The sequence below is a fragment of the Dasypus novemcinctus genome, chromosome 19 (genome assembly GCF_030445035.2).
Source record: "Dasypus novemcinctus isolate mDasNov1 chromosome 19, mDasNov1.1.hap2, whole genome shotgun sequence".
Lineage (NCBI taxonomy): Eukaryota > Metazoa > Chordata > Mammalia > Cingulata > Dasypodidae > Dasypus > Dasypus novemcinctus.
Window position 1 is genome coordinate 32253832 of NC_080691.1, and position 27143 is coordinate 32280974.

At 50.3% G+C, this 27143-nt stretch overlaps 1 protein-coding gene across 8 annotated transcripts in view; it reads right to left on the minus strand.

The window, feature by feature from the left end:
• Positions 1-27143, minus strand: part of CMKLR1 (chemerin chemokine-like receptor 1) — an 81966-nt gene that overhangs the window by 47138 nt on the left and 7685 nt on the right. Inside the window, exon 1 of one of the 8 annotated variants that reach the window (XM_023592183.3) lies at positions 15737-16061. The exons of 2 other annotated variants lie outside the window; for them this stretch is intronic. The gene's annotated coding sequence lies outside the window, so the exon portion shown is untranslated. Of the gene's footprint in view, positions 1-3796; positions 3910-15729; positions 16062-27143 lie in introns of those variants that run through there. 5 more of the 8 variants (XM_023592184.3, XM_058281484.2, XM_058281485.2 and 2 more) reach the window with 5 other exon arrangements.

A 27143-nucleotide genomic window follows, 5' to 3' on the forward strand; every position in this document is an offset into this window, starting at 1 on the left:
ATCAGTGTCCGCTCCAGGGCGCCCTCTCAGGTCCTCCCTGCCGTCCACTGGCGATCCAAACTACGCCCGCCCTCCTCCCAGTGCAGGCTCCCCTCCTGCTCCCCTTCCCACAGCCTTCGTTCCCTTCTCTCCCAAGATCCATGTCCCCCTCTCATTCTCTCTCCTCCAGTCCTCTGACCCTGCCCACTGCCCTGCCTCTGAACCGTGAACCCAGCACTCACGTGGAAGCCATTTCATCCAGCTGCCACAGTTGAGTGCCTAGTGTGGGCCAGGCACCCCCTACCCTGCCCCCCAGCTGAGCCCTGGTTCCAGCAGCTGGTACCCCCACCCCAGGCCCCACCCCACCCTTGGCCCCTCCCCACCTCCACCACTCATGCTCAGTCTTTTGGTCATTCAAATCTTTCCTCCTCCGTGAAGAAGTGTCTAAAGAAACCATCTTAGTTCAGCAAATCCCAAACTTTGGTACTCTTGAACCAGTTACACTTCCCCAAAACTTTTCAAGACTGTCAAATAGAGTCGCCACCTTCTTATGTTTGCCAAGCGAGGTCAACGCAAAATTAAAACCATTCTTTACCATCCCCGCCATTTCAGAAAAAGAAACAACTAATGTAAATACTAGTGAAACTAGGCAGGACACAGACTCGGCTTTTTCCATTGAAAACATGGCACTCTACCAACAACTCGTGCCATTGTCCGTACTTTTCTGCTTCTCTGCGACTGTTTGAAAACCTTGGCTGCAGACAGGCTCCAGTGGATGGGGGCTGTCTAACCCTCCTGTTGGACATCAGAGGAAATGAGAGCCAAAAGCTACTACCTTCCCCATCCAAGCCCCAGTCCTTGAATTAGGCCCTGAGAGAAACTGAGGCACGAACAAGGTGCAGAGGGGAGAGCAGACCTGGGTTTCAGGTCCAGCTCTACTAATCTTCAGAGACGATCTCCACGTGGCTCTTCCCCTCTCTGAGCCACGAGCCTATGAATTTTTCAGATGACAGTGAGATGGAAGGTGCCATCAGATCCAGTATGGCAGATCCCAGTACAGGACCTGCTGGCTCTCGAGCCAGGTTGGCAGGAAACAGGGCGGGACAGCAGGCCTCTTTCTTTGCCATTGTGTCTAAGGCCTCAGTTTCCCATCTGGAAATGCATCCTAGGATCCTTGCCAACTTATGTCTGCCTCACAGACAGCGGTGCAAGGGCCCCAGCATTTACATCTTGGGGTGAAACCCAGCCCTTCCCTGCCCATGGGGAAGGGGTCCTGGAGGCCTCAGGTGCTGATCAGAGGCTTCTCTCTAGGAAATGGCTGTGATCACACACAAGGTTGTAGAAGGAAGGGGATTTCAACTGTCTAGGAAATGTGCCCCCGACTGCCCAGCCACAGATATAGGGGACAAACAGGAATGGGGCTCACCCAGGAGACACCTTTCCAATGTTGTGGTTAAGATTGCCTGGGTTCAAACCCTGGTTCTGCCACTTATCTGCTGTGGGACACTGGGCAGATGACCTAACCTCTCTGTGCCTCTATTTCCTTGCATATACTAACAGAGAGGTGATGGGAAGAGGTCAGATTGTCTGTGAGCATCCCTCTCAAACCTGATAATCCATGAATTCACTACTTCATGCCTCTCAAATCGAGTTACCAGACAGGAAGCCAGTGCCTAGACAAGGCTCCACTCCCTACAACAGACCCAAAGGTTTCTGAAGGCTGCTATTTAAATGCACAGGTATTTCATGGCACTGAATGCAAAATTCCCATGGAGATTTTAAAAACAAAACATATGCCTTCAAAATAATTTTGTGTGCTTTCAAAAATAAAGCGCAGGCCCTCAAGATACTTTCAGCAAGGATATGGTTTTCCCTAAGGGAAAGAGGAGGCTTCGGGCAATGGCCCCAAGCCCCATCCCCCAAAGCCAGAGGGTGTCCCCTCTGCCATCAGGGCTCATTGTTTCTTCCTCACACGTGTTTCTGGAGCACCTGCCTGGGCTGGTGCAGGGGCGGGGACAGCCGAGGGCGCGTTTCCTAGACAGCCGACAAGTGCTGCTTTCCCAGCCTCAGGTCTCATCGCGGGTCTCTCGGGGGAGGGGCCTGCCAAGAACCCAGCCAAGACCCCGGCCCCCGAGGCCACGTCCACTGGGGGTGGGTGGGTAGGTGGCTTTGGCTTAGAGCACTGGCTCCAAAAGAAAGGGAGGGAGGAGGGGAGAGAAAAAGGAGGAGGGACAGCAAGTTGGGGTGGAGGGTCCTGGAGGCAGGAGGTACCTTGAGAAGGCAGCACCCTGAGCTGGCCTTGTTCTGCACCCCAGTTCTGGGGAGATAATCCAGAAGACTCCCAGGAGTTTGGAGACCCCCAGAATCTCGAGTGTTTAGGGGAGGGATGTCCCCAGCATTTCCACATGACATCGCAGGGAAGAAAGGCTTTTCGGGTGCTTCCAGAAACCTGTGGCGAGGGCCTGGGTGGGCCAGGGGCTCCTGGACTGACTTCACCCCTGGCCCCTCCAGGCCACTGGGAGGGAGTGGACAGGAGCCTCATTTTTCAGGAATGCATGTCTCAGAGAGGTGAAGCAATTTGCCCAAAGTCCCACAGTGAGAAAGCGGCAGAGCTTCTTACTAAACCCATCCCGTTGCTATGGATACAGATAGCTAATAAATTAGCTAAAGGGTGCGCGGCCTGAGCTGAGCACAGCCTCCACGTGGATGCCTAGAAGGGGCACGGTGGCTGCTTTCTTGCTATTATTAGTTCAATTCCAACGTCCCCAAATCCAAGCTCTTTCCTTTTTAATGACTGGTGGTGGCCAATACACTAATAATAATAATAATAATAATAATAAAGATTTTAAAGTCACCAAATGTACCCTCTGCAAGGTCCATCTCTCAGCACCCCTAGCTTCAACCCCACACTCCTGTTCAGTTTCAAGGTCATACAGGTCACTCTTGGGACTAGGGCCTGAGAGCACAGCCAAGGGTCCCCCAGAACAGCAGAACCTGCGAGTTTTAAAGAAACTGGATGCCCTTCAGATCAGGAAGCCCCCTGAGCCTGTGGAAGGAGCAGTCCTGCTCCCACCCTCCTGATCGTGTGCCTGTGCCTTCCCTGAGCCGAATTTCCAAGTCCGTTCCCTCCAGACTGGCTGGAGATGTATGTTCTATTCTTAGTTTCATCCACGGAGGGGAAAACTGAGCCCGGGAGAGGTGACCTCGCAGCTGGTAAAGGGGCAGAGTGGGGCAGCTCGGCTCTCACTCTCTCACCCACTCCACCCCCCGGGGTTGCCAGAAGCACAAAAGTGCAACTGCACTTCATTCCCGGGGGCTCACTTGAAAGGAGCTGAGGAACTGGCAAAATCCAAGTGAAGTGCTGACGTCCCATGCCCAGGCTCCTAGAGAATACGGAAGGTGAAGTGTTCCCAGAATAAACCAAGCAAATGATGTCGAAACACCAAAAGACGTCAGCGCTCCCTGGGAAGACCCGGCTCCAGGGAAGAGCGTTGGCAAGGGTGGTGAACACTGATCCACCCCACCATCAGCTGAGCACCGTCAGGTGCGTTCCAAACGTTTGAGTCCTTGAAGTCAGAATCATCCTCACCCCCACTTCACAGATGAGGAAACCAAGGCCACAGAGGGGGGACGTCAAGGAATGTGGAGGAACACGGTTGGATTCCAGAAGCCCCTGACGCCCGCATCCTGCCTCTTGGTGACATCCCGATGGGATGTTCTCCCTGCATGGCCCACGGGCACGACCCATCCTCTCCCAGCAGCCTCCCCACCCGCCCCCAACAGCCACATGCGACAGGAAATGGCAAGACAGCTTTACCTGTTCAGCAGAGGGCAACAGGGACCCCAGGCTCCTCACCCAGGCCAGAGGACACTGCTGGGGTAACCACTTCTGTCCCCCGGCTCTGTCAGAAAGCCACAGGCCAGCAGGCGGGCAGTGGAGACACGGGGTGTGCCAAGATTGCAACACTCACTTCCATGGCCTCCAGGCCTGCCCTGTTTCTCTGAGCTCTGCTGCTGGGCAGCTTTGTCACATTAAAAAAAACAGTCAACCAATTGTGACCACTCCATCTACGGAAAGGGAGGCCAGAGAGGCTGTGGAGGAGGTGTGAAACACAAACTTCTCCTATGCAGCTGACTCAGTAACTTCCTATCCTCAGGTACTTTGCAGCAGAGGAGGCAGTTGCTTGCTTGCTTCTGGGAGGATCTCTCTGCCACCAGGGTCTGGACATCCACCCTCATGGACACTCACTGCTGTTTTCAGGCCTCGGGCTTGCAAACCCCCACTCCTGCAAGCTGTCCCCAGTTGCAAGCCCCTCGGTGTGAGTGAGTTTATTGCCTTGGTTCCAACCAGACATCTGGATGAGAAAAAGCTCTTGAGGGAATGGGACACAAGCCTGGCACATATTTGATCAATCCATGAAATTGGTGTGGCACCGATTCGGGTGGGGAGGATCCATAAGTAAAAGAGCAGAACTTGGAAATCACAGGGGAAGTGGACATGTGGACTCTGGGGCTGGAAGAATAAGATCAGCCTGGGCAGTGCACAGGTGTAGGATGAGGAGTCAGGAATCTGTCTCCCTCTATTAAGAGCTGTGTGACCTTCTGCAGTCAGCTAATCTCTCTGAACGTCAGTCTCCTCATCCATAACAGAGCTGTTACAAGTCAGTGAATCTACCCAGTTTTGGAACCCGAAAAATATCAGTGCCAGCCTAAGGTTTCTGTGTTCTCAGCCTTGTTCTCCCTTCACAACCAAGAACCCTGCTCCACATTTGGCAAGATGGATAGGCACTGTGAATTGGAACAGAAGGGGTAATTAAAGAATTCACTTTCATTTCTGAAAGGATCTACTGAGGCACTCCCATGCACCTCATTTTTTTTTAAGTACCCAGAAGTCTAAGGCATGCATCCTTTACAAGGTACCTAAGGGCTCAGGACCAGTGCTAAAGCCTTTATTTCACTTAATCCTCAAAACACAACTAGGATTGTGCCACCACCTCTAAATTACAAATGAGGAAACTGAGGCTGAGAGAGAGAGCAAACTGACCCACGGTCACCGAGCTGGTAAGCAAGGACTCAGGATCCAAACCCGGGTCTAACTCCAAACTCTCTATCATTATGCTACAAGCCCCACTGAAGAGCAAACAGGGCAGACGGTGGGTGGGATTTCAAAGGCAGAGGAGGCTGGCAATGAAGACATTGTGAACTAAAGAATGAGGGAACGAAGAAGCACATCCTATCTCTGGCCTTTGTTTCCTTGACTGTAAAACGGAACTCTTTGCCCCACCTCCCGAGCTTCTGGTGAATGTGTGTGAAGCTGAGTGGGTAAGCCCTTGGTAAAACAACCACTGTGATCCAGTCAACAGAAGTGATAGACGACAGAGGACAATCTTGCCTGTGGGAAGCAGGATCCAACAGAAACCTACCGTGGACTCAACTAGTGAAAGCTACCTGTCCAGCAGGGCAGGGCACACAAAAAAGAGGCTCTTGGATGAAGGCAGTACAATGCACTACTGGCCTCCAGAACCCTGAAAATGTGAAACACCAGAGCTGGGACAGGACCAAGAACATGGAGCAAACAGTGTCGACTGGGGGAGAGCACATCAAAGCAGGGAAATTACATCCCCCCACGCTGAAAATTACATCCCAATACGACAGCAATCCCCTCATCCCCAAAACGGCAGGATTCCCCTCACTCCACACCTGACAGGGTTCTCCTCACCCAACACCTGATAGAAATCCTCTCACCCCAGACTTCACAGAAATCCCTTCATCCAAATCTGACAGGAATTTCCTAAGCACAGACCTAACAGGAATTTCCTCATCACAAACTTGACAAGAATTTCCTCATGTAACCCCTGGCAAGAATGTCCTGACTCCAGAGCTGACAGGAATCCCCTCGCCCCACACAGGACAGGCTTCTCCTCACTCCGCCTCTGACAGGAGTGTCCTCATCCCCAGACCTGACAGCATCTCACGCCACAGGGAGTTAGGGGCATTGTCCAGCCAACCGGACTTGCAGGCTGCTCACAGCTGCTGCTTCCTTTCCCTTCTCCAGAATCCTGTTTCTTATTTCCTTCATGCCTCAGGCTTTTCACAGGAGAAGGAAAAACACAAACAGGAGGCTCATTTAGGTCAAACAGGTTACGTTTCCTCCAGGAGAGGCGAGGCTCCAATTCCAAGGTCTCCACCCAGTCCTTGCTGTGTTTTTAGGCTGAGGCAGGAAATGGAGCGGAAAAGCTTGGGGTGAAACCGTGACTCTGGCATTGTCCACAAATGGCATTTCTTAGCCTTTCATAGCTCAGGAGTGCTGGGTCCCACTGTTTCCTAGCCACCCAGAGCTAGCCCCAACTTTTGTTTTTCAGTCCCAGCTCTGTAGGACACATGGAAGCCACACAATCCCCAGGAAGGAGGCCCATTTATGAGCCCTCCTTTAGAGCTGAGGAAACTGAGGCTCAGAGTGGTTAAACGACTTGTCTGAGGTCTCACAGCCAGCAAGTGGCAGAAATGGGTTTCAATCCTGGTCCTTGAGCCAGCAGAGCTTCTGCCTCTACCACTGTGTGGCCATTCCATTCTTACTCAAGGGGAGCCCTTTCTCTTCATAACCCACATCGCTGACAGTCGAAGGGGCCCCCTACAAATCTAGTCTGTCATGAAAGAGACGGAAATTGCCGGCTCTTGACGCCAGTCCGCCCTGCCTCCTCCTGGGCTGGGAGTCTGCTGGCCGCTTGAAGGCCCAGCCTTGCTCAGTCTGGCGACAGCAGGCCGTGACGCAGCCCCCTCCCCCCACCTCCCTCAGACCAAAGTTGTTCTAAATGAACTCTCTTTAACCCTAAAGGAATCACAGGAGGCGCTTCTCTCAAGTCAGCACGTGCCGGCAGCAGTGGGACGGGCGACCTACAGTTCAGCCAAGAAAGCCACGGATGGGGAGAATGCTCTCTTCTCTGAGCTGGCGTACGGACCAGAAAACCCAGGAAATAAAGCCACAAACCAGCATGCCCTCCTCTGAACTGGAATTCCAAACTCACTTAGCTTTGGATTGTCCTGAATCTTCAGTTGTCCAAATGTTCAAGTTCAAGTATGGAGTTTGGAGAGGGCAGAACTTGGGGACAACAGGATGCCGCTCCAGTGAAATAGAGCATCCTGGACTACCCAGAAAGTCAGGATTTGAACCTCAAAGTCCTGATGAGCTCTAGACTCCCTCCCACCACTCCCTACTTCCACCCACCACACTAGACACCCTTCACCATCGATGCTTCTTCCTCCAGGCAGCTCTCGGGATTTTCCTGGCCTTTACCTCCTCTCTTCTCCAGTTATTACCCTGCACAGCTTCCTGTCACACTCTCCGCATCAGGCAGCGATTAATTTGGGTGTATTCAGCAAACAATACGTATTCGGTCCAAATGGCCCGAGGATACTGTACTGAATGGATAATTAATGGAATTGTTATGGGTGATTGTGACCTGGGAGCAAGGTGCAGCCTATGTCCTGCTGTGAATGCCCGTCTGCTGGACCCAAACTGCCTGCTTATACATCTGTCTTCATCTGTCTTCACACTTGAAGCCCCCTGAGGTCAGGGGCTGTGCCTGTCCCTCCCTGGATCCCATGCTCCTAAAACAGGCCTGGGCACACAAGTAGGTGCTTAGTTAATGTTTCTGGAGAGAACAGAGTTTACAGCCCAGGCTCTCCCACTACTTCCTTGTGCTCCTTTAGACAAGCTCCTCTCACTCTCTGAGCCTCAGGTTCCCCCTCTGCAAAATGGGAGCGTGGAGCAGCTCAGAGAGGACGGTGGTTCGTTAACGTGTGTGGCCGCTGTGGCCCACTGAATTTTAAGGTCAGAGCTGGTGGGTAGGTCGTCTTTAAGGATGGCCTCTAACACGCCCTCCCTCCCCCAGGCACGCGTGTCATTCCTCCCAACCCGCGGTGGAGTCTATTCCTCTGTCCCTGGGCGGGCCTGGGGACTTGCTGACGCTGTACAGCTCCAGGCCTAGGTCTCAAGGGGCCCGGCAGCTTCTGCTCCCTCGCCCAGAGCCCTGAGCTGCCAGGTGGAGATGTCCAGGCTGTCTTGCTGGAGACAGGACACATGCAGACAGAGACGGAGGCCCTGGAGCTGTGAGGTCATCCTGACCATTCCCGCCCACCTGAGCGACCCCAGCCAACACATGGGGGACAGAGATGAGCTGTCCCTGCAGAACTCTGCCCACACTCGTGAACAAATAAGCGGTTTTAGGCCACCCAATTCTGAGGTGGTTTCACACGTACGGAGACATGATCAAATCATCTGGGGTCAGCCGGAGGGAGAGGCATGCTTGATGTGTCACATCTGCCACGGCACATGAGGGAGGGGTGAGGACCTGCATCCCCGGACTGGACAATGTCCAGGGCATACTCAAGATCCCTCTGAGGCCTGCCGAAAATGAAGGTTCCAGATTGAGATGGATGAGTCCAATATCAGGAAGAAACCTGAGCCTCGTCAGCGACCCAGGGGGAACCCGAGACCAATAGGATGGTCCCTCTTGGGGTAACGAAACTGGAGACCTGGGGAAAGAGTGGAGCAGTTGGTGGCAGGGCCGGAAGCATAAAAAGATATTAAAGGCAGGTGGGGAAACCGAATTAGTAGCAGAACAGGAAGCTGAGGGGACAGCGAGATGACTCATCCCTCATGCCACCAGATCCTGAGACCTTCCAGCTCAAGCACAAGCTCAGGCTCCTGAGAACTTGCAGGGTGCCACCCCCCCCCCACATTGGCATGTATGTCCTCAACAGTGAGCCCCCTTTTCTTTAGGGAATGAGAAGGAACCCAGAAACCAGACTAGCACTATTCCCTAGCATGGGGCAGAAACGTCTAGAAGGGTCGTCATGTCTAGAAATCACCAGTGCTTGCCATGGAGAGGTCCGACCAGGAAAACTCAACTTTCTGAGGGATCATGTGTTCATGTTGGGCCCTTTATCAGGCCCTGGCTCATTTCATCCTTACCACCCCCTCTCTTCACCCCGCAAGGAGAACACAGCGCCACCTCATTCCACAGGTGACAGAGCCCACCTCTCAGGGCCCCCTAGCTCCTAAGAGGTGGAGCAGGGATTGGAACCAGCCTGAACGATGCCAAAGCTGGGCTTCGATATGCCCTAATATGCCCTGGTACGGCCTCCCTGGTTCTCACATCCACGTCTGTTCTGACTGGGCAGTGCCTTGCAGGATCACTTGTCAGTACAAAAACATCTCAACTCCCAATATCCAAATTCAGGAGACAAAGAGGTACAGATCAATGTTTGAAATATGACCCCCAGCCATAGGAGGCCGAATAACAACCCCCCAAAGATGCCCCCCTCTTCCCCAAAACCTGTGGCTATGTTACCTTACATGGCAAAAGGGCCCCTGCAGATGTGACTAAATCGAGGGTGCTGAGTTATCTGGGGGACCCAACAGAATCACAAGAGTCATAAGAGGGAGGCAGGGGTCAGAGGGATTTGACATCAGAAGGACTCAGCCACTGTGGCTGGCTCTGAAGCTGCAGGAGAGGCACCATGAGCCAAGAATGGGGGTGGCCTCCAGAAGCTGGAAAAGGCAAGGAGATGGACTCCCCTGGAGCCTCCAGAAGGAATCAGCCCTGTGAACACCTGAATTTCATCCCAGTGATACCTATTTGGCACCTGTGACCTCCAGAACAGTAAGATAATAAATCTGTGTAAATTTATTAAGTCCACTGAATTTACAGTAATTGCTACAGCAGCCACAGGAAATGAAGACACTTGCTATCTGCACTCTCAAGTCTCACTTCTCCTTATCTAACACTCACTGTCCAAACAAATTCAGATAACCAGGGATGGGCATCTTCCGAGTGTCCCCTCTACCCTTAATTACTACCCCAGGTCATTTATTGAACACCTACTACAAGACCAAGGAACGCCGCAGATGCTTTCTTGACAACCCTGAGACAAGGGGAAACTGAGGCTCAAAAAGGTTCTCCAATTTGCCCAAGTTCACACAGGTGGTAAATGTCAAACCAAGACCTGGAACCCAGGTCAGCCTAGCCTCTGGACCTGCCCTCACCCACTGCACCCACCCCCTTCCCACCAGCTTTCTTGTCTCTCTGAACCTGATTCCCAGAAGAAGCAGCCAAGCATGCTGGCCATTGTGTCATGCCCTGCTCCACCCACCTCCTTGCACAAGAGCTGTCCTCAGTGGGGGCCCAGGACTCCAATCACAGGACCCAAAGCATTTACCCCAAGAAAGCAGAACTGATTCTGACATTCCGCCTGGGTGGCAGCTGACCTCCCTGCTGAGTCAGCTGGTGGTGCTTCCAACATTCCAGAGTACCAGGGTGGTGAGAGCCACAACTGCCCACCACCACCAGAGCCCAGGACTTACCCATGGGCCAGGCATGAAGCCGGGAGACTGGCCAGAATGACCTTTCCCGTCCAGGTCACAGGGCATTAGGTGCCCATGCCCACCCAGATATGCAAAGGTGAATTTCAGTGCCTGCTTTCCCGACTGCAACTACAAATAGGAATGCCCTTGTTGAGCTGACTCTGCCCAGGAGGGTGCTTAGGGCTTTACATGTATTGACTCATTTAATCCCCACAGCAGCTCTGTGAAGTGGGCACTCATAGTATCCCTGTTTCTCAGATGGGGAAGCTGAGGCACCAGGAGGTTAAGAGGTAGAACTGGGATCTGAACCCAGTAGCTGGCTCTAGAGTCTACAAACATAACCACCATGTTAGGCTGCCAAACGATGCCAACCAGAACCCACAAGCTGCCCTCCTTTCACAGTCTGTGCATCACACACCAACCCCTTTCCTTTCCAGAGCCAGTCGCTGCAGCACTTGGTCACAATGGGCCTCCCCGGGCCAGGACAGCCACTCTGCTCCCTCACAATGGGCAAGCTGGACCTTTCCAAGGACTTGAACAATAACTTCTGAGCTTCCACTTCCTTCTGCCAGCCCTGGGGGAGCCCAGTCCAAGGAAAACCCCCTACTCTAACCACACACACACATATACTTCAATGTCAATGTGCAATGGAACTCTTGGACAGGAGCGGGATGGACCTGTTTCAAACCCCAGCTCTGTTGCTTATAAGCTGTGTGACCTTGGACAAGTCCCTTTACTTCTCTGAACCTCTGATTCCTTATCTACAAAATGGGGATGATAATCCTGAAACATATCTGCGTAGGTTGTAGGGAGATTCCATGAGCTCTCCCTATAAAAACACCTGGCTCACAGGATGGACTCAATAAAAATGTTATTCTTGCTTCCTTTTTCCAGGAAGGAGAGAGGATGGAAAGTGCCTAAGTTCCAGGGAACCCTGTCCAGGGGCCTGAAATCTGGGAATGTACTTAGTATATTTGATGGGGATTATATTGGGGATAGGAAAGAATCTATGAGTACAACATCACCATAACTGGTTAATGTTAACACTGATGAAAATTAAGACAGAATCAAAGAACGAAAGGGACTCATGATGTCACTATAGTTGTGGCAGAGAGAGCTGGCTGTCCACAATAATCCAGTCTCTCCTTCCACAGTACACAGCTGTGGCTAGGAAAGAGCTGTCCTGCCAGAGGTTTCATTCCCAGACCCCTTTGCAGTTAAGTTAACCATGTGACTAGTTCTCATCAATGGGATGTGAGCAGAAATAATGTGTGCCACTTCCAGGCCAAGGCAGTTAAGCAAATATTCCACCTCCATGCAGTTTTTCATCTTCCACGAGCTAGAGCAGGCAGTGACAACATCCAAGGGTCAGGGCAGCTATGAGGTGGGTCACTAAATCACTGCTTGGAGGAGGACAGTTCTCAACCCAGGAATCCTGCCTTTGAATAGAGAGCTGTTTTGTTTGGGTCATTATACATTTTGGAGTCTATTTGTTACTGCATCTCAACCTACCCTTATACAGTATTCAACCTACTTAATTATAGATGATTCAATTATGGCCAGAGTTTGGGAATACTTGCCTACGGTCACACAGGAAGTTCAACAAAGGTCTAGAACTTCTAGTCTGTTGACTCTTTGGAGTAGGTTTTCAGTTTTCAAACTGCCCTCACAGAGCTAAAGAAATTCTTAGAAATCCTTCAGCAATGAGAATGAGGTTCAAAGAGCTGAGGTCTGGAGTCCTCTACTTGTGTTTCATATAGAGTAAAGCAACTTTTCATCTGTTTTCAAATTGCACTTCCCCATGTGTTTTCATTTAAAGGATTCTGTGTGACCACTGGATGATTGCTAAAGTGATCTGACTTTCTGTGGTACTCCAAAACAAAGTTTCACTTCTTTCTCCTCCTGCCTCCTGGCCTCATCTGCTGACATAGAACATGTGGACTCACAGAAGTACATGGATATTTGCTTAGAGGAGAAAAAAAACACAAACCACTCAATATGAAGAAACCTGAGCAAAGCACAAAAAGCAGAGAAGATAGTCAAGTACTGGAGCTCAGCAGTTCTCAAGCTTTGGAGTACATCACAATCACCTACGGTACTGGATCAAAATACAGGATAGACAGACCCTCTGTGAATCTGATTCAGAAAACCTGAGCTTTAAGAAATACTTATGAATATTCAGTTGCAAGTGGTCTCTGGATTGCACTTTGAGAAGCCCTGAGTCTACTTTGTAGCCTTGCAACTTACAGCAATGACTGCACCAAAGCAGTGTGGCTCAAAGGGGTTGAAATAGGCTTTTGTTTTCTTGAATACAATGGCAGGAATCTGAGCACTAACAATCCAACTGGTAAAGAAATCAATTCTAATTTCTGCTTGTCTCAGATGGGCATCACTTGGGTACAGCAGCATAGCAGTATCAAAATGGTCACAAGGATAATAGCCAATGTATATAGAAACTTACTACATGACAAGTCATCTGTATTAGTCATAGTCCCTATTAACAGATGAGGAAACTGGGGCACACAGACAAGGTATAGCTTATTCAATGTCACTTAGCTGTCAGGGGACAGATCAGGTTCAAACCCACAAAATAGAACCCACCCATAACCAGGATGTTCTATTGCCTCACAGGAAGATCCAGCATCAGAAGCCCTCTCTAGGTCTCAGTTTCCTAATCTGTAAAATGGGCATGTCAACAGTACCTTTATCATATAGCCTTGGTGAAGATTCAAAAAATCATCTCAATAACTGAGTGGCCTGTAAACTCAGAGAATCTATTAAGTAAATATCTAATAAGTGAGATTTTAGCTATATCCCCCATTTTACAGATGGTGAAATGGGCACAGGTTACTTTATTTATTCCACGGACACTCACTGAACACTGACTGTGTGCTAGATCTCATGCAGAAGACTGAAGATACAGAGAGAATAATAGCCCTGGACTGGCCCAAGGACCCTCCATCTAGCAGGAGAGATAGACAAGAAAACTGTCCATTACAATACAGAGTGTTGGAGCTGGGTGGGGAAGGTGCAGACACTGGGAACAGCTAGCAGACAGGCCCTGGGCCCACCTGGGGGCCTGGGAAACTTCTCAGAAGGGTCAAGCCAGAGAGTGGAACTGACTTGTCCAAGGTCAAGTATATCTATTCTCTCAAGTCCCAAGCATAGCTTTGGAGGGGTCCAGAGAAGACCTCTTTGTGCTTCCCAATGCCTGATATCCCACCACCTGAGCTTTGCTGCCTTGGGTTAAAACTCTTAACAAAATGCCAATCCATCCCACCACCACTTCTGTCCCACTCCTCACCAAGCCAGTTATGTTCATTTTAGCAGCCAAGGCATTTAGGGGAGTCTTTCCTTCTAGTAAGTTTGGAGGGGGCAGGAGAGAGAGCAAGATATGCAGGGAAGATGTTTTCTTGGAAAGGGAAGATGAGGGCCCCTCAATGGAGAGAGAAGGCAGACCCAGCACCTGGCTACTTCCTCACTACATGAATTTGGCCCTAAACTGGGCAGGTCTCAGGGCTAAGACCTGCATCAAATAACAGTTATTTGATCATTAGGATGTGTTGGTGGTTTGCAATTTTGCCAAAAGCTGGCTTTTGTGACCTGCCTGTTTAAAATGCTCTAGAAAGCAGAGGATGGGGGGGGGGGGCAACGTTTTCAACAAATATCCCTGGCAAAGAGCCCCTGTCCTTAATATACAAAGAACTGTCACAAATCAACTTTAAAAAAACAAACATGCCCCAGTCCCAAAACAGGCTTAGGATAGTCATGAAAGAAAAGTGAAAAATAAGCTTATAAAATATAATCCACCTCATTAGTAAAGTGCAAGTGAAGCAGCCAGATGTTATTCTCACCTTTCTCATTTAAAAGATGGATAGCAACAACATGAGTGAGGCTGTGAGGAAATCACACCCCAATATAACGTGAGGGATGTTGCAAACTGGCACAACTTTCCAGGGAACAATGTGGTCAAAAGCCTTAAAAGCAGGCAAGCCTTAGACCAGCAATTCCACCTCTGGAAAGGTATCAGCAGGCAAATGCACAACGGTGACATACGTACTAGGGCATTCACCATAGCACTGCCCATACTAACGGGGAAAAAACAGCTAGAAAAGAATACCGTGGGAATAGTTACATAAACCCCAAGACGTCCTTTCCATACGGCTGCTAAAAAAGTATATTGTGGGAAGCGGATGTGGCTCAAGTGATTGGGTTCCTATCTACCATACGGGAGGCCCCAGCGTCAATTCCCGGGGTCTCCTGGTGAAGGCAAGTTGGCCCACGCTGCAGAGAGCTGGGTGCCAGGGAGAGCTGGCGGCCCGCACTGTAGAGAGCTGGTGCCACAAGGTAATGAAACCAAGGGAGACAAGCAGACACAGAAGAACGCACAGCTAATGGACACAGAGACAGCCAGTGAGCGCAAGCGGCGGGGCGGGGGGTGACAGGTAGACAGACAGACAGAATCTTTAAAAAGTATATTGCAGGAATATAGATGATATGAAAGGAAGTTCATAGTCATGGCTAAGGACAAAGCAACTTGCCAAAAAAAGCTGGTGGGAAAATGTATGTGTGTGTGTGTGGTACACATAGTAGGCTCTCAACGAACATTGTAAGTAACTTAATGAGTGAGCGAATATGCGGGTAAGGGAGCACTTGAGTGAACGAGTGATTGAGTCAATGGATGAGTGGGTGGGTAAGCGAGTGAGCTAGTGAAGAAACGTGTGAGTGAATGAGTGAAAGTGAGTGTAAGTGGATGAGTGAATAAGTGTGTCAGTGAAGAAATGAGTGAGTGAATGAGTGGGTGAGTGCAAAAGTGAGTGAGTAGGTGAGTGAGTGGTTACGTTAGTGAAAAGATGTGTGTGCGTGAGTGAGTGAAAGTGAGTGAATGAATATGTAGACAAGTGAGTAAGTGAATGAGTTAAGAAATGAGCGAGCGAGTGAGCAGGACAGCCAACGAGAGGGCCCCCTGAAAGGCCTCTCTGGGGTCCCTAGCTTAGAGGTAGTGCCAACCCGAGGTGAGGAGCACAGGCTGGGCAAACCTTCCTTGCGATCCTGACGGCACAGGCGCGGGTCCACCGCCCGGAGCAGCCCCTGCCCCACCCTGAGCCTGTGCCCTCACCTGTGAGATGAGGACAGCGACTGGAACTACCCCACAGGGCTGCTGTGAGCAAGAATGGGTAACGAAGGAAACGCTGAGCTCGCGGTTTTTAAACCACTTGTTCCCTGGCTATTTGGCTATTTTTTACTTAATCATGCATTACTTTTGAAACCTGAAAATAACAGTAAAGCTATTTCATGGTGACAAAAACTAAATGATAAGACCCAACTGTTCTCTTTACCGGTGCTCCCCTTCCCTGGCCCCTCTGACAACGTCCAGGCCACACCTGATACCTTCTGGCTGGTCTCTGCCCAAAAGGTTTCCCGAGGCTCCCCGAGGCTTCGGGCCGCGCAGGCTCTTCAGGGGCTCGTGCTCCCCGACTCTTCCTTCCAGTCACGCCGTTGCCTTCATCGCGGCCGTTGGCTCAGAACGCAGTTCGTTCATTCGTTCATCCAAGATCCCCTCAGAGCCCCCCGAGCACAGCCCCCTGGAACACCGGCACCCCCCTGGTTTCCCAGGGAGCCCCGCGCCGTCCCCAGCTCCCTGCTCCAGCTCAGGCTGCTGCCCTGAACTGGACGGGGACAGGACTCAGCCAGAAAAACAGCTGGAAGGAGGAGAGCGGGAGGGGCAGGAAACTCGCCGGCCGAGCAGGGCGGGGGCGGCCAGCTGCTGGGGTGGGAGCCGCCAGGGGAGGGGACTGCTTGTGGGTAGATGTGAGGAGATGTGAGGCTCGCTGGGGCTGGAAGCTGTGGCCGCCTGCGTGCAAAGCTGCAGCACATGCGGAGCCCGGGCTGCCGGGGACCGTGTCTGCTTCCTACCAGGGGCTCAGGAGCTCCAGGCTGCGCGAGCCTTCTGCGGCTGTCCCACTCGGGGCTGCCTCTCACCCCCGGCCTTTGCACATGCTGTTCCTCCCACTGGATGCTCTTCCTGCTCCTATTCACGGCGCAGGGGCATCCTGGAAACCACCGCCCAGGGTAGCCTTCTCTGACCCCTGGGTTCACCCCAGTCACAGCACTGTGGGGGGGTGCCCGCCCGCTAAGCATCTCTTTCTCTTGCACTGGGCACTTCTTGGGGAAGGGACTGCATTTTGTCCCCTGCTCTGTTCCAAGTGCTAAGTACAGTGCCTGGCCCACTGCCCACGTCAGCACGTCACCATCAGAATCATCAGACTAGCTCAGAGTTGGACAGCGTGCCAGCACGTAGTATTTAATTCTCACACCCGCCTAGGAAGTAGGTCCTGTTACTACTCCCTTTCTACTGATGAGGAAATTGAGGCACAGAAAGGTTACGTCACTTGCCCAAGGCCACACAGCTGGGAGGCGGCAGGGCGTGGAGCCCAAGCCAGGCTGTCTTCTCCAGAGCCCGGCCCTCAGCCCCCAGACTAAAGAAATAACAGTGACCATAGCCCCTGCGTGCACGGCCCGTCCCGGGGCCTTCTGGGGAGTAAGTTCATGACCTCCCAACAACGCCGAGCGAGGTGTCCCTCGCCCCGTTTTACAGGTGAGGCGCCGGGGCCCAGGGGTCCAGACGCGTTGCCAAGGGCACCGAACCCATGCCAAGGGAACCACAACTGAACTCAGATCTGATTCCAAAGCCAAGGCTGCCTAAAATAACCTCGTAGCAAGGTAAAGAGTGGGCAGGGAAGTACAAGGAAGGAGGGGGGAGGGAAGGAAGAGAGAAAGGAGAGACGAAGGGCAGACAGATTACAGACCTGCTGTTCTCTGGGCCTTGAAGACTGGGGGTGGGGGGGGGCATGACCTTAACCCCCTGACCGAGCTCCCTCTTCCCCATACTCTACTCCGCACCATCATCAGCCCTTAACTCTGTGAAATTTGCACTTAGAAACCACCACAACCAATTCCTTCATTTCACAAATAATAACTTGAGGCACAGAGAAGTTAAGTCACTCACCAAGGTCACACAGCTCCCTGCAATCAAAAGGCAAACCCAGCCTGACTCCCAGCCCCCCTCCCCCTTCTACCAGGCCTGTCTGGGAGACTAAGTGCATCTCATCCAAACCCTCGCTTAAGAGATGTGAGTATCAGATCCAGGGAAAGCAAGGAACTTGCTCAAGGTCACCCACAGTTAGTGGCAGAGCAAGAGCAGCCCCCAAACCTCCTGGCCCAAAGGGGAGAACATTTCTACAATACAACGGCAAGCCTATGCCTCCTCCTCCAAAGGTTATTCATTAACAGAGACCCGTGGTTCTCAAAGTGTGGTCCAGGGACCCCGGGGGTCCTCAGACCCCACCCCAAACCTACTGAGGCTGAAACTCTGGAGGCGGAACCCAGGGAGCTGGACAAGCCCACCGGAGGCCTCTGATGCTCACTCAAGTCTGAGAACCACTGACACGGACATTTCCATTAGGAATAAATCCTGGGGCCCAGGACAGATTACTTTGTCATTCCACAGAAAAAAAAAAAATTGTTAAAAAATCCGTTAACATATGAATGGAGAAACAAAATGTAGTTTATCCAATCAACAGAATATTGTTCAGGCCTAAAAAGGAATGAAGTGCGGATACAGGCTGAATACGGGTGAACCTTGAAAACGTCAGGCTGAGTGAAATAGACCAAACACGAAAGGACAAATGTTGTATGATCCCACTTATAGGAAATCCCGAGAATATGCAAATTCGTAGAGACAGGATGTAGATTACAGATCACCAGGGGTGAGGGCGGGGGTGGGAGCGGGGAGTTATTGCTTAGTGGGGAGAGTTTCTCTCTGGGCTGATGGAACGGTTTTAGAAATGGATGGTGGTGCTGGTAGTATCAGCTGTGAATGTGATCGATACCACTGAATGGTACTTTTAAAAATGGTTACCATAGGAAATTTTATGTTGTATATATATAACCACAGTATAAATTTAAAAAAAAAAAAAGGATGGCTGTTTTGGAATCAGACAGATGTTTCAATCCGTCCCTGTAAACTGGGTGACTTGGCTAAGGCCTCTCACCTCTCTGAGCCTCGATTTCTTCTGCTGTGGCCTGGGGGGTGGGGAGTGATGGGCGGAAGGCGGCCTTGGAGGAAGATCAAGCACACTGGGAATCTGGGAAGGGAAGCTCTGAGGGCTCCTGCCCCTGGATGGACTGATGGAAATTGCTCTTCCTTCTCTGAAGGGGACGCCAGTCGTGCAGGCCTCCGGATGCCTCTCGTCTCCCCAGGCCAACCGAGGCTGGACCGCGGTCGGGGTGTATCAGCCGGGAGCCACACCTGGCCAGGTGGGGTGCTGGGCCCCGGGCCGGCGGGGCTCGTGGATGTCCAGGGTGGAGGTCAGAGCTCACAGCCCGCGCCGGCCCCCAGTGAGGGCCGGGGGCAGGGGCACGGGGAGTCAGGCTGCTCCCACGAGCCCCCCCTCACCGGGTGGCTGCCAGCCAATCACAAGTCACGGGTTTTGGGCCCCCATTTTGAACATGGTAAAAAGTTTGGCTTTTTCTTTCTTGGAACGTAAAAGGCTTTGATTTTTTAAAAATAGAATTCTGAAATCAAAGGCCTAACACAGATTTAACCTACCTGATACTGGGTCCCAAAGAAAGGCAGTGCCCCTTTAGAGCACGCAAAGATGACTGTATACCCTTAAAACGCCATGTAGAGTCAAGATGGAGGGTTCAGCTTCGCCTTGATGCCCAGCTCCAGTTGGTCATTTCGGGATTCCTGGAGTTCAGTGTTAAAAGGAATCTGTGGTCACTCAGGCTTGGCTGGAAAAAGCACAATGATGGAGTAGCAACGCCTCCCCACACCTGGGGAGAAGTTGGGGCTTTGCTCTGGCCATCCCACTCTGCTCTCCAACAAAAGTCCACGCAGGGAGACTTGAGGGCTGGTTCCAGCTCTGCCACTACCCTGCCCGCTACCCTACCACTACCGGCTGACCTTAGTGTAGACCAAGTTTATGACTTTTTTTTTTAGATTTCTTTCTCGCCCCTCCCCCCTCCCACCCCGGTTGTCTGTTCTCTGTGTCTATTTGCTGCATTTTCTTTGTCTGCTTCTGTTGTCAGTGGCATGAGAATCTGTGTTTCTTCTTGTTGCGTCATCTTGTCATGTCAGCTCTCTGTGTGTGCGGCACCATTCCTGGGCAGGCTGCACTTTCTTTCGCGCTGGGCGGCTCTCCTTACGGGGCGCACTCCTTGCGCATGGGGCTCCCCTACTTGGGGGACACCGCTGCGTGGCAGGACACTCCTTGCATGCATCAGCACCACACATGGGCCAGCTCCACATGGGTCAAGGAGGCCCGGGGTTTGAACCGCGGACCTCCCATGTGGTAGACGGACGCCCTAACCACTGGGCCAAGTCCGCCGCCAAGTTTATGATTTAATTGCCAAAACCCTTTGGTATCTATTTCTGATTCCTCTTTAGTGATCATAGGTTATTCATATAATTTCAATCTTTTTAGATTGAGACCTGCTTTGTGACCCAATGTGTGGTCTATCCTGGAGAAAGAGCCATGAGCACTTAAGAAGAATATATAACCCCCTGATTTGGGGTGCATCATCCTGTATAAGTCTGTCAGGTCTAGCTCTTTTATCATATTGTTCAAGTTCTCTGTTTCCTTGTTGATCTTCTGTCTAGTTGCTTTATTTAATGATGTGAGTGATGTACTGAAGTCACCAACTATTATGGTAGAGATGTCTCTTTCTCCCTTCAGTTTTGCCAGAGTTTATCTCATGTATTTTGGGGCATCCTGGTTAGGTGCGTAAATATTTATGACTGTTACTTCTTCCTGGTGGAGTGTCCCTTTTATTAATGTTTAATGGCCTTCTACATCTGTTATAACTTTTTTCCACTTACAGTCTGTTTGTCCAATATTGGTATAGTTACCCCTGCTCATTTTTGATTACTGTTTGTGTGGAATATCTTTTTCCAACCTTTCACTTTCAGTCAATCTGTATCCCTGGATCTATGCTTGTAGACAGAATATAGATGGCTCAGGTATTTTTATCCATTTTGTCAGCCTATATCTTTTGATTGGGGAGTTTAATCCATTCACATTCAATGATATTACTGTAAATGCATTATTTATTTCCACCATTTTATTCTTTGGTTTTCAACTGTCATATCTTATTTTCACCTGTCTTTTCACTCTTTTGGTTATCCTTTCTTTTTTTATTTTTATTTTTATTTTTTAAAATATTTATTTTTATTTATTTAATTCCCCTCCCCTCCCCTGGTTGTCTGTTTTCTGTGTCTCTTTGCTGCTTCTTGTTTCTTTGTCCGCTTCTGTTGTCGTCAGCGGCACGGGAAGTGTGGGCGGCGCCATTCCTCGGCAGGCTGCTCCCTCCTTCGCGCTGGGCGGCTCTCCTTATGGGTGCACTCCTTGCGCGTGGGGCTCCCCTACGCGGGGGACACCCCTGCGTGGCATGGCACTCCTTGCGCGCATCAGCACTGCGCCTGGCCAGCTCCACACGGGTCAAGGAGGCCCGGGGCTTGAACCACGGACCTCCCATGTGGTAGACGGACGCCCTAACCACTGGGCCAAAGTCCGTTTCCCTGGTTATCCTTTCTGATAGTCTTCCCTTCTAGACTTTCCCCCAAGCCTCTCTCTCCCCTGTATTTTTCTTTCTGGCCATAAGCCTCCCTTTAATACTTCATGTAAAGCCAGATTCTTTTTAGTAACTCTCTTAGGTTCTGTTTATTTGTGAATAATTTACACTCACCTTCATATTTGGAAGACAATTTTGCTGGATAAAGAATTCTCGACTGGCAATTTTTCTCTTTCAGTATCCTAATTATATCATACCACTGTCTTCTTGACTCCATAGTTTCTGATGAGAAATCCATACTAAGTCTTACTGGGCATCCCTTGTATGTGATGGTTTGCTTCTCCCTTGCTGTTCTCAGAATTTTCTCTTTATCTTTGATACATGACATTCTAAGTAGTATGTGCCTCAGAGTACATCTATTTGGATTTATTCTGATTGGAGTATGCTGTGCTTCTTAGACATGTAAATTCATTTCTTTCATGAGAATTGCAGAATTTTCAGTCATTATTTCCTCAAATACTCCTTCTGCCCTTTTCCCTTTTCCCCTTCTGGAACTCCCATGACCCATATGCTGTGCTTTGTGTTATCATTCAGCTCCCTAAGTTTCTCAATTTATTCCATTCTTTTCTTTCTCTTCAATTTCAGCTGTTCTTTCTTCTATTGTTTATTCTTTCTTCTATGGTTTTGAGTCTGCTGTTGTATGCCTCTAATGTGTTGTTGCTTTTTTATCTCACCTATTGTGTCTTTTATTCCCATAAACTCTGTTATTTCTCTATTCAGATTTTCAGATTCTTCTTTGTGCTCGTCCGGTGTCTTCTTGATGTCTTTATGTCTTTCACCATATTGCCTTTCAATTCATTAATTTGATTTAGGAGATTTGTATGAACTTTGTTGATCAGTTGTCTCAAATCCTGTGTCTCCTCTGGGGCTTTGCTAAATTCCTTTGCTTGAGGCATATCTTCCTTTCCTTTAGTATGGCTTCTAATTTTTTGCTTTTGTCTAGACATCTGGTTGAGATGGGGAGTTTACTCTGATGCTCCATTTCTCTCACTTGCATGTGGCAGGAGGTTGTGTGTTACTCCCATTCTTTGATTCTTGGTTCAACTTGTTCTAGCTCTTTAGGATTATCCCTGTTTAGTTGTTCATATCCAGGCCATGGACCCAGTAATGAGATGCAGACCCACTTCCAAGGGCCTTGGGGAAGGAGGCTATAAAGGCCCCCAAAAAGCCTCTCTAAAGCCTCTCTTTTTTATTTACTTTTAATTTCCTTGCATGCATTCCTTGGTCTGCCAGCAGACCTCTCAGTTCAAACCCTGGTTGGAACGTGTTCACTATAACCCTGAAAGGAATAATGTGACAGAAGAGTCTGCCTTGGGGCTATTCAGAGCCTCAGAAACCAGACTTTCTAAGAAGCTGTCCGACCTTTACTGGCAGCCCCCTCCCTTTTCCTGGGGAGGAATTAATTCCACTCCCCTCTGCATCCTCAACAACCAGCCCCCGTCAGTAGAGTGCTCGTGGGAGTTGGATCTCTTTAGTCCCATGCTGCCTCTCAGGGCAAACAATGGCATGACCCCACCTGGCCTGGAAGGGTTCATGGGACACAGCAGACCAAATTTGTTGACCAAAAGCTGAATCAGCCTTAGGCTGCATTTCTCTTTTTCCCCTTTCCTAGGAAGGGTGGTCCCTGTGCCCCAGTCTGCCCAAAGCTGCTAGCCAGAGGCTGGAGGGCTCAATGCTGTCTGTGCTGAGGGGGGAGGGATGGGTGATGGCAGCTGCAGCTGCAGCCTGTACTCACAGCATTTTCCCATCAAGATTCTTTTCCTGTGCCCCTCTCTCTTCTGGTTGGTGTCCTGCCTTCCTTTGGTTTCCTAAGTCCTAGAACACTTTCTTCCAGGACATTTCTTCCTGTCCTCTAGCTATTTTTCTGGGAGAGAAGTGAGTCCTCTGTCTTTCTTGTCATCCATCTTCCTGGATGTTCTAGTGAATGGTTCTGATCATAGATTCTTAATGTGTTAGCAAAAGCTACAGCTAAATATTTTCCTCAACCTCCCTGATCATCGGTTGGTAAAACTAGTTTCATCAGGAGTCTCCCAAACCAAAAGAAGCCTTTGGAAGATTCTTTCTATAACATGAAGAATCCACATTAAACCCAACTGCGACAATTTTGGACTTTAAGGCATTGGGCCAGCCACACCAGAAGGCCAGCTCCATCTCAGCCAATAACTGGCTGTGTGGCCTTGGGCAAATCATTCATCTTTTCTGGCTCATTCAATACTCAACGAATATTTGCTGGCCACCTTTCTTTGTGCCAGGCACACATTGGTGAACAGGACATCCACTCCACTATCCTGCAGCTGGCCTGCTGGAGGCTCCCCATTTCCAGTGAGATATGATGCTTTCTAAGAACTCCTCAATTACCTGGAAATGTCTTAGGCAATGAACATGTCCTGAAGGGGACAACAAGTGGCAACAGCAGAAAAGGAATAGGCCCACTCCCCAGAACCTCCAATTACTTGACCTTATGTAGTAAAAGGGACTTTGCAGATGTGATTAAGTTTAGGACCTTCAGATGGAGAGATTATCCTATATTATCACAAAGACCCTGATAAGAGGAGGTAGGAGATCAGAGAAGAGAGAGGCAGTGAAGTGATGAAGGAAGCAGATATTGGAGCGAGGCAGCCAGAGTCAAGGAATGCAGATGGCCTCGGGATGCTGGAAAGGCAAAGAACAGATTCTTCCCGGGAGCCTCCAGAAGGAACCAGCCCTGCCAACACCTTGACTTCAGCACCCGTATTAGTGAGCCAAAGGGGTGCGGATGCAAAATACAAGAAACTGGTTGGTTTTTATAAAGGGTATTTATTTGGGGTAGGAGCTTACAGATACCGGGCCATAAAGCATAAGTTACTCCCTCACCAAAGTCTATTTTCACGTGTTGGAGCAAGATGGCTGCCGACATCTGCGAGGGTTCAGGCTTCCTGGGTTCCTCCCTTCCTCAGGCTTCTCTCTGGGTTTAGGGTTTCTCTCTTCCCAGGGCTTGCTTCTTCCTGGGCTCCAGGTTCCTCTCTTCCTGGGCTTGTTTTTCTTTCCTCTGTGAGCTTACTTCCCGGGGCTCCAGCTTAAAACTTCAGCATCAAACTCCAACAACAAAACTCCAACACCATGTCCTTTGCCAGGCCTTTCGCCTGTGAATCCCCACCCACCAAGGGGAGGGGACTCAACGCCCCAATGACGTGGCCCAATCAAAGCCCCAATCATAACTCAGTCATGCCCCGGTACAGACCAGATTACAAACATAATCCAGTATCTATTTTTGGAATTCATAACCATATCAAACTGCTACAGCCCTTTATGACTTGTTTTGGACTTGTCAACTCCAGAACTGTAAAGAGAATAAATTTGTGTTGCATTGTCACTAAGTTTATGGTAATTCATTATACCAGTCACAAGAAACCAATGCAAGCCTGCTCCAGAGAAGAGCAGAACAGTGACTTAGGAACAGACAGATCTGGGTTGGAGTCCCTGATCAACTTGCTAGCTGTATGGCCTTATGCTATTTCCTAAACTTTCTCAATCTCAGCTTTCTCCTCTGCAAACGAGAATAATAAAGTACCTACCTTAGACAATTGTTGTAAAAATGAAATTAATTGATATAGACAATGTGTTTAGAAATGAGGTTGGCACTCAATAAATGTTGGGCTTTTTTCCCCTTCTATTAGTCATTAAAAGACCTTGGGCCCTCTAATCTCACCTAGAAGCCTTCCTGATGCTCCATGTAACTCAGTGTCACTCCATTGCTCAACAACATTCCATGGCTCCCCAGTACAAAGTCTTGACTCTGGTCAATCAAATCTCCCATAATCTGGCTTCTGTCAACCTTTTCTCTCAGGAAAGAGAAAGCTAAAGGGAAAGCAGAGTTGAAAAGAAGAGGAGGGGAAGCAAACTTTCAGATGCCAGCTGAAATATCACTTTCTCTAGAACCCCAAGACCAGGTCAGCGCTCTGCTGCTCATCCTCACAGGTCCCTGTCCTCCGTGGCAGCACCAACCACAATTGCCAAACACTGTACTTAGCGGCCGACTCCCCCTCCACACCCAATGCTCCATGGAGGCAGGGACAGGGTGCCGGGCACACAGTACGTGCTCAATAAGTCTTTGTCAAGTGAACAAACAGAAGGTTGACCAAAGTCAGCAGCTTCTCAGGCCAGCTGGGCTGAGAGTTAAAGATGCCTTTCTGATGAGGAAGACCAAGTTATGATTCTTAACCGCTGAGAGAACTACAAAGTTAGCAAGACAGGAGAGCGGAACCACGGGCCCAGCATCATCGTACACTTGCGACTCCCCCCAGAGACTCGTGTCCATGAGGACACACAGAGAGCGACTTCCCTTGTTCTGCAGACCAGGTCAGGGAGGGCGGGTAAAGGGGGAGTGACCCTTCAGATGTCACCTGAAATGTCTCTTTCCCCAGACCCCCGGTATTCTTCACACTTCCAGCTCTTTGGGACTGTCTGAGGTGGAGGAAAGAGACACAAGTGAGAAGTGTAGTATCTGGAACTGAGAAGATGGAGGTGGTGAGGGCAGCAGCCCAGGCGATTCTGTCCACTTGGAGAGCGTCCAGGCCCCTGGGCTTCCGTCCCAGATAGGGAAGGGATGGAGCATGGAGCAGGGCCCAGGGGGGGTCCCACCCAGCCTCTCTGTTTGAAGAAATAGTTTTCCACTCTGGGTGTGGTGGGACCACCCTGGGTGTGGGTGGGGTGGTGGGGACTAGGAGGGCCCAGAGGGGCTGTCCCAGCCCATTTCTCTAGGACACGGAGGGGAGAAACTCAGAACTGGTGTGAAACCTGTGGCTGTCCCCAGCCGTCAGGTGATGCCTGACTGCACATAGCTTGGTTCTTGGAAAACTTCCCTTTTCCAAGAGGTGGAACAGAGGTTCAGAGAACGTGAGCAACTGCCCAGTGCCACACAGCAAAGCCTGAGCAGTCAATCCTCCCAGTACCCAGGACATACATGTATATACACACACAGGCTCTTTGCGGCCTGCCCTGCCCCCCTCTCCAGCTGCATGGCCCACCTCGGCCCCTCCTTCTACTCTGAAACCATGGTGTGTTTTCAAGCCTCGGTGCCTCCTGCCAGAAACACCCTAGCTTGCACCCCATGCCAGCCGCCCGGGAGCCTCCTGACCGTCTTTTGGAACCGAGCTCAGCTGTCCTCTCCTCTGCTCAGCCCTCCAGGGCTGCCCTTCTCTTCCCACCTGCTTGGGAGAGGAGGTCATGCGTCCTGCCTGGGTCTGTACTTGGTCAATGCTCCACCCTTTTCTAAATCCCAAGCTTTTTTTTTTTTTGTCTTTATATATTTTTTTAATGTTACATTAAAAAAATATGAGGTCCTCATAGACCCCCCCACCCCCCTCACCCCACTCCTCCCCCCATTACACCAACCTCCTCCATCATCATGAGACGTTCATTGCACTTGCTGAATACATCTCTGAGCACCGCTGCACCTCATGGTCAATGGTCCACACTATAGTTTACACTCTCCCCCAGTCCACCCAGTGGGCCATGGGAGGACATACAATGTCCGGCAATTGTCCCTGCAGCACCACCCAGGACAACTCCAAGTCCCGAAAACGCCCCCACATCTCATCTCTTCTTCCCACTCCCTACCCCCAGCAGCCACCATGGCCCCTTTCTCCACACCGATGCCTCATTTTCTTCGATAACTAATCACAATAGCTCATGAGTAGAATATCAGTAAGTCCACTCTAATCCATACTCTATTCCTCCATCCTATGGACCTTGGAATGGTTGTGTCCACTCCACATCTGTATCAAGAGGGGGCTTAGATTCCACATGGATACTGGATGCAATCCTCCTGCTTGCAGTTGTAGGCACTCTTGGCTCTATGGTGTGGTGGTTGACCTTCTTCACCTCCATGTTAGCTGAGTGGGGTAAGTCCAATCAACCAGAGTGTAGGAGCTGAAGTCTGTTAAGGCTCAGGGCCTGGCTATCACATGGTCAGTCCAGAGATTCAAGTCCCCTGGGTATACATTAAACCCCAGCACCAACTACAGTTCTGGTAAAAGTAACAGGAGAGACTTGTGGACAGAGATCATATCTGAGTCCAGCAATCCCAAGCTTTTTAATTTCTCCATCTGTGTCTGCCCCTGGACTGCTGTCCCCTAGCTCTGACCCATAATGGAAATATCTGGTGAGCTGAGCCAGCCCCCAT